This window comes from Episyrphus balteatus, chromosome X (assembly GCF_945859705.1).
Source record: "Episyrphus balteatus chromosome X, idEpiBalt1.1, whole genome shotgun sequence".
Lineage (NCBI taxonomy): Eukaryota > Metazoa > Arthropoda > Insecta > Diptera > Syrphidae > Episyrphus > Episyrphus balteatus.
In genome coordinates, this window is record NC_079138.1 from 9,405,820 (window position 1) to 9,414,705 (window position 8,886).

An 8,886-nucleotide genomic window follows, 5' to 3' on the forward strand; every position below is an offset into this window, starting at 1 on the left:
TGCTCGCCGTTCCTTGTGCACCTTGAGTTCTTTGAATAGTATGATAAAAGAGGGAATGTGACTGAACTTATTCAAAAATCAGAAACAAGAGAAATGTTACAAGATTTGTTCTTCTGCGTATTACCTTCTTTTTTTCTCGGGATAGCCGGTGGGTTGGGTAAAGATTGTTTAGCATTCGGAGAGCGCCACTCTTGATTTTTGGCGACCTTACATACTTACTGTCTCAGAAGATTCAATGGCGTTGGATTGGAATTGTTTTATTTTGGTTCGATCGGCCTACGGAAGCCCTGGTTTGTGTAGCATATAATGCACCAATCCACGGGACTGGTACGCACCAGTTGCTCGTCATTAATTTTCCGACATGAGAAGTGTCTTTGGGACAAGTTTACAAGTTCCATGTGGGCAGGACAACGTGCCGATACTCAAACTCGTCATCGTAGTATTCGTCGGAATAATATATCTCCTTAGGATTTATCTTTGAGCAGCGTCTTGCTAATTCCTGTTCAAGGATAAGCCGACATGTTCTTTTTGTGTAGTTGCGAATCGGGCAAAAAAACAAAAATAAAACGCAGGTTGTTCAATTGATTTGATAAATTATTGTGGGATTTTTTTAAGGACTTTGGTTCTTTATTACTTATTTTATTTTGTTTCCAAACTAATTAATTAATTTATAAAGGAGAAATAAAAGTATGATTAAAAGAAATAAAACAACGCTTCGCATCTGTTCAAGTTAATTTTTTTATTTATTCCCAATTAACTGAGAGATGTTTTGACAGATGGAGTTGGAATCAAAAAGTCCGAATGACTCCGAATCGAATGGAAGCATTCAGATTCGAACATGTTTAAGTGGTGGGGATATGAGCTACTTTTGGGGGATACACACAATAAAACAATATTTGTAGGCAATGCTATCCGCAACGGGGGGTTACGTTAAGGGACGGCTCCTACTAAATCGAGGTGCCTCTATACCAACGGAGTTCATGTACGTTACCTGAACAAAGGTATAGTGGTGGTTTTGGTACGTTTAGGTAGCGGTAGGAATGCGAAACAGAAGTACTAGGCATAGTTGCAAACAGATAGTCGGAGTGTCAAAATCAAGCCGTTGAGAGTAAAGTGTAAGATAGTAGATTTTTAAATTAAAGTTGTCAGTGCTGTAAGTTTATTTTATTTTAGTGTTCTGTACAGGCTGAAAATTCGAAGAAACTTTCGTACAACGTTAAGGAACAAAAATCAAAATTGTGTGGTGAGTCCTAAATATTAAGAATTTAAATAAGATAGAGCTATAACCGATAAAAATATAGGGTTCGGGTCAAAGAGGCAGGACGACGACGACGACAGCGTCGCCCGGATGAAGAAGCAACATAAAGGGCACAAAACAAACGTTGAGTCAGGTGCACGAGAAGCTGTAACAAAAAATTAAGTGATGAGTACCTAGAAATAAGTTTAAAAATAAAAAGTGCAAACTCCTAATCTTTAAAAAAAAATATAAAACTAGAAGTAATTGTGAATAATCACTCTATATCAAAACCTAATTTGAACTCCGAAAAAGCCGAGACCGAACCCCACATTTAAAAATTCAAACATTAGTGCGAAAATTCGAAAGTCGAAAGTTCACTTCGAATCAAAATATAAAAACTTAAATCGAAAGCTTTTGGCATCGAGGGCACGAACCCAAAATTACCAACATCGCCAACCGGATGCCCGGAAGAGCGGCCATCATTGAAAAACGCAACTAGACGTTTAATTTGAATTATTTATTTTGAGCGTTGGCATAATTTTTATTTTAAATTGTTTTTATTTAATGTTTTATTGTTTAAATTTTTAACTTAAGTGATAAGAAACCAAAAGGGTGTTGCGGGTAGGGCGTGACGTCGTCGTACGGGAGCGACAAGGGCGAACCAGTTTCATCCGACGATAGTAGTTTATTGTTATCACCCCAATTGAGGTGCAAACCCCCCTAAAAAGCGCTTTATAGGTAGGGTAATTAATATTTGGTGCAAAATTGCAAAGTTGAAAGTTCGGGCGAGGCTGGGCTCGAAACATAGACCCTAAAATTATTGTGTCGCTGAAGTGCGAAGGGGAGAGTGACACTTCTCTGGCCGAATCTAAAGTCCAGAGACGTGTACAGCCCCAGTGTGGATGCAAAGGTCCACCGACGAAGGAGTCGACTGGCATCACTTCTTTGTATTTCTTAAAAATCTCTTAAATCTTTCTAGTTAAATCATATTTTCATTTTAAATTGTTTATTTTTGGTCAAATACGTAATTATTGTTGTGATTTTACCTTTTTACCTGTTTTTTTGTTGCATTTAGTGTATACTCAAATGGAGTTACACGGGTGCAAGTCGCACTGTACAAATTATATTACTTATTGTTTCTTGTTTTAAATAAAAATGTTTATTATTGTGAGCCACGCCACGTACCGTTTTTGAATGGGACCAAAAGGTTCTAAAATGCTTTGCTAAATAGAAAATTTTACAGGAGGAGTGGAGGGGCCCGCTAAGAATGGACGGTATAGTATGATGGGGTAGCGGTTGATCGGTCCAAGGGGAATCGGACCAAAATGGCCAATCCGATTCCAGGTGTGGTGGGGGAACGGCCCGTCTGCCCCGACATCTGCAGACACCCTCAGAGCCGCAACTATCGTTATGAGATAAAAAGAAAGTTGGCATGATGTTTGTTTTTGTAACGAGGTGAGGCGTACCGGCAAGACAAGATCCCCCCCTAATCCGGCGAGCTTAGCCGTGCTCCGCCAGCATGCCATGGTCTCGTCCGTTGCGCATTCCTATTCCTATCCTATTTCCTTTCAAAAATCCCTATCCTTATCCGATCCGGTCTTCCTTTTTCCCAACCCTTATCCCAAATTCTCATCCTGTTGCCTTGTTACATTGTTTAAGACCTTAAAAATAATATAAATTTCTTTAACTAATCATTGTGTTAGTATTTGAGTTGAGGTACTTATTTCTTTTTATTTCGATGAATTTTATTAATAATTGCAGAAGTTACACATGTTCAAACATTCTAACATAAGGAAAAATAGCTTCAGTTTCGATTAATTTTTTTCTATGAAAAAATACATTTTTAGTTTTTCAAAATAGTTTTACTCCGTAGTTTGATTCAATCTCAATCCAAAATAGAAATAAAAAAAAAAAAAATTTTAGTCTAACTAAGAAACAAACCAATGTCTTTCAGGGTTTCAGGTCGTTCTAAAACAACGAAAATTTTATCATGTTTTGTTCTCTCTTCATTACAAGTGCACAAATTTGGAAATTGTAGGGATGAAGATATTTAGCCTTGTTTATTATCTAAATAATAAAATTTATTTCATTCAATTATCTTTAAAAATGTGAAAGTTATGCACCGATTTGTAAACGATAGCCCGATTTTTACGTGGTCCACTCAGCCTTAATCCAATACGGTATCACTTAATTGTATCCTTATTTAAGTCTGAATGTTAAAAAATAATTGACGAATTGTTAATGTTTCATAAATTAATTTATCAACAAGTCCAGCTACGTAAAAACAGAATATAAAGAGGTTTTTTTTAGAAAAAAGCCGTTTTGGTTTTTTGTTAATTTCTCGAATCTGGTTTTCTGTTTCTGTTTAAAAATAAATAAAAGCATCGAATTTTAATTTTAAATTAGTACTTTATTACATGAAATTTTGAAAAAAAGTAGTTTGAAATTTTTTTTTTCCAATTTTTTTTTCAAAATTTTGTTTTTAAAAATTAAATTTTCAAAAACTGTGCCATAAAATGGCTTTGTTTACAAATTTTGTAAAAGACTAATGTTTTGGCTTTAATAAAAAAAAGTATAGCACGTTATTGTAAGTATAACCGTTAATTTTTAATAATTTTTTTTCCAAATTAAGTCAATTTTTTTTAAATTGCCCCTCCCCGCTACACGAAGGGGAATAGACCCCCCTCTCATAAGATTTTTTTTTTATCCTGACCTAACCTACACGCTCTAGCTTTTTGGCACATTACTCCTGAATCACCCTGTATATCACCTAAAGCGAGTGCAAAGCCTTGCTTGCGCCGCCTGTAGTTTGGACAACAAATATGTACGTCTTCTCTGGATCGGACGAGATGAACATCCGCATGTGGAAGGCCAGAGCATCGGAAAAACTTGGCTTGGTCAGACCACTTGAACGATCCAACTTTAACTACCAGAATACTTAGAGAAAATGAGTATACGAGTCCATGGGATATGGAACCCATCGATGAAAATAGTTTCTGGAGTTGATGCAAAATATAAAAGCTTGTAAGTCAAAATAGATGCAAGATTAATAATTGAATCTTATTGATTAAATTTGATACACTCCTTTTTGGATATCTGACAAGTAAAGAATCAGCGTATTGGATACATGTATAAAGGTCATAAAATTCCACCACAACCTAAAAATTCCGAACACCTCCTGTTAATACTCAGAATCCAGCATAGTTAACACCTCCACAGCAACAGCAAGAGCATCAAAAACAGATCAATCCAAATCAAACAATTATCTTGCAAAGTGCCGGAAGATTAAAGGACGCGTACGCTATCGACATTCAATCCCAGTACAAAGAAACGAGCACAAAGCTGATATTTTCGTTTGTTATTCCATAATTTATAAATAATGATTTTATTTATAAATAAATTAAAAAATAAACAAAAACAAAATATTTCATTGAAAATTTGTTTAGATTATTATTTAGAATTGTTGTCGGCGGAAAGCAAAATTGTTCTAAATCCACTGCTTACCTAAAATGAGATAATGATGCAATTTTAGTAATATGAGGGTGCTCTTTCCGAATTTGAAAATCGTTTTTGTCTAAGAAATTTCTTCAGCAGATAATATAATTTAATGGGACATCACATTATAAAAACAGCCAAGCAGCCTTCTGAAAATGAGACCCGAGTATTCTTGATTGTTCTAAGTCCCATCATATTTTCTTCTAAGTCCACTTTTTATTTAAGGAAAGTGCGTACTTGTATAGGAATTGTTCTATAAATCCAAGTTTGGGTTCTTAGTTTTTAAAAATATTAAAAAATAGTATTTATTTACTAATGAAGAAAGTTTGTATCGTTTCTTCAAAAGGAAAGACCAAACTTTATAAAAAACATAACTTGAACTACCGAGGAGCAAAAAAATATCACTCTCAATCAATTTGAAACTTAAAAATCGCTCCCTGTTAAATTTGCTTTTTGTGACTTAGAACAATTTTGCTTTCCGCCGCTTATATGTGGTCATCATAATTCAAATACGTAACCATATGATCAATGGTATCTGAATCAACGAAATCCTTATCACGCCTTTCAGCTTTATTCCAAAGTAGAATTGGACAAGTTCTCGTATTGCACGGGTCCGAACCTATAAATACGTAGCAATACGAAAAAAATAAACAATTTCCAAAAACCAAACATGGCATAAATTCAAAAAAAATGTTTACCGATGTTTCATGTTCGCTTACTTGTGATGGTTCCCATATTAATCTGTCTTCATTTTCAAAAGAAAACATAAAACTAATCAAAATAAACTCTGAATGAATTTTTAGCTGACAATCAAATTTAATTTTCCGTGTTAACTTCTGATTAACTTTATTCAATAAATTAAATATTCACCTATATTTACAAAACAAAAAATTTAAACGTATCATTACTTGACTTGGCCTTCTCGTTAGCACCATGAAAAAAATGGGCTTTTTTATTGGAAGCGCTGGGTAAACGAGGTTAATCTGCTTTTCGGTTCACTTCTGAAAAATTAAATAAAAATTTTACTAAATACTTGAATTTTGAAAAGAAGAAAAAGGAAACAAAAATTTACTTTTCAATGACCACTGCTGGCATTTGGACTAGTTGAACGGGAGATTTACCGTCCTTGAGGCTTGAGTTAAATTTAAAATTTTTCCCCGCATCACAGACATTTGACGTTAATACAATTTTCTATCGAATCCTTTGTCTTGCTAAAATTTTTTCATTTTGAAATAAAGCCAAAAAAAATTTGTAATTTAACTTATTGATAACAAAATAAATTAAATTCATCCAAACCTTAAACTAATACATTGCACAGTTCCTCTACAAAATTCATATCGGATAACGAAGGAAGGACAAGTTGTTTGGTTTCTTCACTAAAAGGCAACCACGCGTAATGGTATGGATATGCACGCCATGAATCTGAATGTTTAAATGGAAATGTAAAAGCCAGTCCATTTTAATGGATATATATATATATAAATTACTTGCTGACCCGGCGGACTTCGTTCCGCCTTTCCAAGTATTTGTTTTCAAATTTTAGCCCTGTAATGTGTTAAACTTTTTCCGGTTCACTCGGTTCGGTTGATATGTGGAGCACAAATAAATTGACTACAGCGCAACCTACAGGGTCCAATTATAACACAAAACCTGTCTGGGGCAAACCTTATCACACACACAAAATTTCACAAAAAATATCCAGTCATTCGACCCCAAATACGGATTTTGAATTAAACTTGACAACAGCGCCACCTACCGGGTCCAATTTTAACACAATACCTGTCTCAGATGGACCTTATCGCACACACAAAATTTCACAAAAATCTATTCAGTCTTTCGACCCCAAATATGGAATTTGCATATACATAACTTGACAACAGCGCCACCTACCGGGTCCAATTATAACACAAAACCTGTCTCGGATAGACCTTATCGCATACACAAAATTTCACAAAAATCTGTTCAGTCATTCGACCCCAAATACGGAATTTGCATATGAATTGACAACAGCGCCACCTACCGGGTCCAATTATAACACAAAACCTGTCTCGGATGGACCTTATCGCACACACAAAATTTCACAAAAATCTGTTCAGTCATTCGACCCCAAATACGGAATTTGCATATAACTTGTCAACAGCGCCACCTACTGGGTCCAATTATAACACAAAACCTGTCTCGGATAGACCTTATCGCATACACAAAATTTCACAAAAATCTGTTCAGTCATTCGACCCCAAATACGGAATTTGCATATAAATTGACAACAGCGCCACCTACCGGGTCCTATTATAACACAATACCTGTCTCAGATGGACCTTATCACCCCCACCAAATTTCAGAAAAATCTATCAAGTCGTTTAGAAGGAGTAGGGTCACAAACAAACGCACAGGAGAATTATATATAGGTATAAGAGATATAAATTAAAATATTATTAATAGCGGCGATTTTAATTTCTGGCAATTGAACAACATTCCAATTATTTGTGTTATCTGGATTAAGATATTGCTTTATCAGTTAGAGATGTAACTCCATCAGTTCTCGATGACTCGGTTGGGATAATCTCAGTTGTTCTTGTTGGCATAACAGTATCATTAACTTGTTTAACAATTTTTGGTTGATCATATTTTATTAGCCAATTATCGTTCCCACGATATGTGTTTCTTATGATTTGTAGTCTAAGAGAAATAATCTTTCAAGTTGTAATTGAAAAGATTTAGCTAGGACAGATGTTAGAGCTTTGTTTTCAAAACGTCGTAGGCAGTAATCAGCTCCCTGTAGTTTTGCACGAATATTTGAAATGATCCTTTCTAAAAAATTAATAATTAACATAACATTTTCTATACAAAAACAATTTAGGGTTGAAAAACTAACTTTCAAAGGAAAGCTCATTCAATTAAATCTTGTGATGGGAAGTCTTCATTGATTTGTTTTTTTTTTTTTAATTTCGCTTTTCGTCTATCGATTCGGGCATAATTAAATGTCTCGGCAACTAAACGAACTATTCGTGTATTCGGTACAACGCCTAATTGTATTTTTTGGTCAACTTGACTTGCTCCAGCTTCCGAGAGATATCTGAAACAAAATAATAACAAGTTATCAGAGATTGTATTATTTAGTAAAATGATTTAAATCCTTACCCTTGATCCGGAATTAAACAAGCACGTCCAAAACAACACAGTTTGTGCATCCATTTTGTCGTTTTGGATTCATTTGTCCATATGGCTCTTCGTTTTTGGGTTTGAATACTGCCACTACTTTCTGTTTGAAGTTCTGAAAAAGTTTTATGTTATTTGATATGCATTATATTTAGATATGTTTGCAAGTCAATGTATTAGGTATATTTTAATGTAGATGACACAACTTCCTTCTAACTAGAAATCATTTAAATATTCTAAAAGTTTTGAGACTTATTGGCCTGGTCAGACCATGTGAATACCTTTCAGAATACCTTGAAGGAGAAATACGCTGCCCATCCACAAACCATACGAATCTACCTCAATGCGAATATACAAATCTGCTGGATGATCGAGATTCGAGACTCTTTAGTCCTTACACAGTAATATAAAACTCTCCTACAACTCTATCGTCGTTGTTGAAGCGCAACAAATAGGAACTTATCTCAGCCTTCATGCTTTCTTGCATAGCCAGAAGGCATTGATAATATTTGCTCAGGGAATATTATATTGTTGCTAAAAAAAAATATACTATTTTATGTATACTACATAGAAGGATTGGGTAAGGGTTGTGAAAGGAACAACTTACATCCCTTAACGATTTAATAGATTCAATCCATTGCGTTCGCTTAACGGACTCAGGAAGATAATGTCATCGTCTTAGTGGTGGACTTATCGTCTATTCTAAAAACTTAGTTGGGTGAAACCCAGACCAGGTGGGACTCGAGATAGACACTTTAGTTCATCGACATACAAATTGTATCGTTGTTACTGTAGATTTGATCTTATTCGACCACGCGAAAATGTTGATGTATCCTCTTCGAAGAAAACAGCAACAAATTCTCCTCTAATATAATGGTTTAGAGGGTTTTTCATGGACTTAATGTTTCCAGAACATTATGTTGTATAGTTTGTTGAATTTTTCTATTGGTTTTGGTAAAATTTTTTTTTCCTCAAGAATTTGTTTCTTTACTTTG

At 34.7% G+C, this 8,886-nt stretch overlaps 1 long non-coding RNA gene and 1 pseudogene across 1 annotated transcript; both read right to left on the minus strand.

Moving 5' to 3' along the window:
• Positions 1 to 5,513: 5,513 nt before the first annotated feature.
• LOC129920702 (uncharacterized) lies at positions 5,514 to 6,220 on the minus strand. The gene is made up of 3 exons (XR_008773292.1): positions 6,029 to 6,220; positions 5,805 to 5,943; positions 5,514 to 5,733 (listed from the first exon to the last, which is right to left on the minus strand). It is a non-coding gene; the product is annotated as an uncharacterized LOC129920702 (long non-coding RNA).
• A 930-nt stretch (positions 6,221 to 7,150) lies between these two features.
• LOC129920701 (phosphatidylinositol 4-kinase type 2-beta-like) lies at positions 7,151 to 8,886 on the minus strand (annotated as a pseudogene).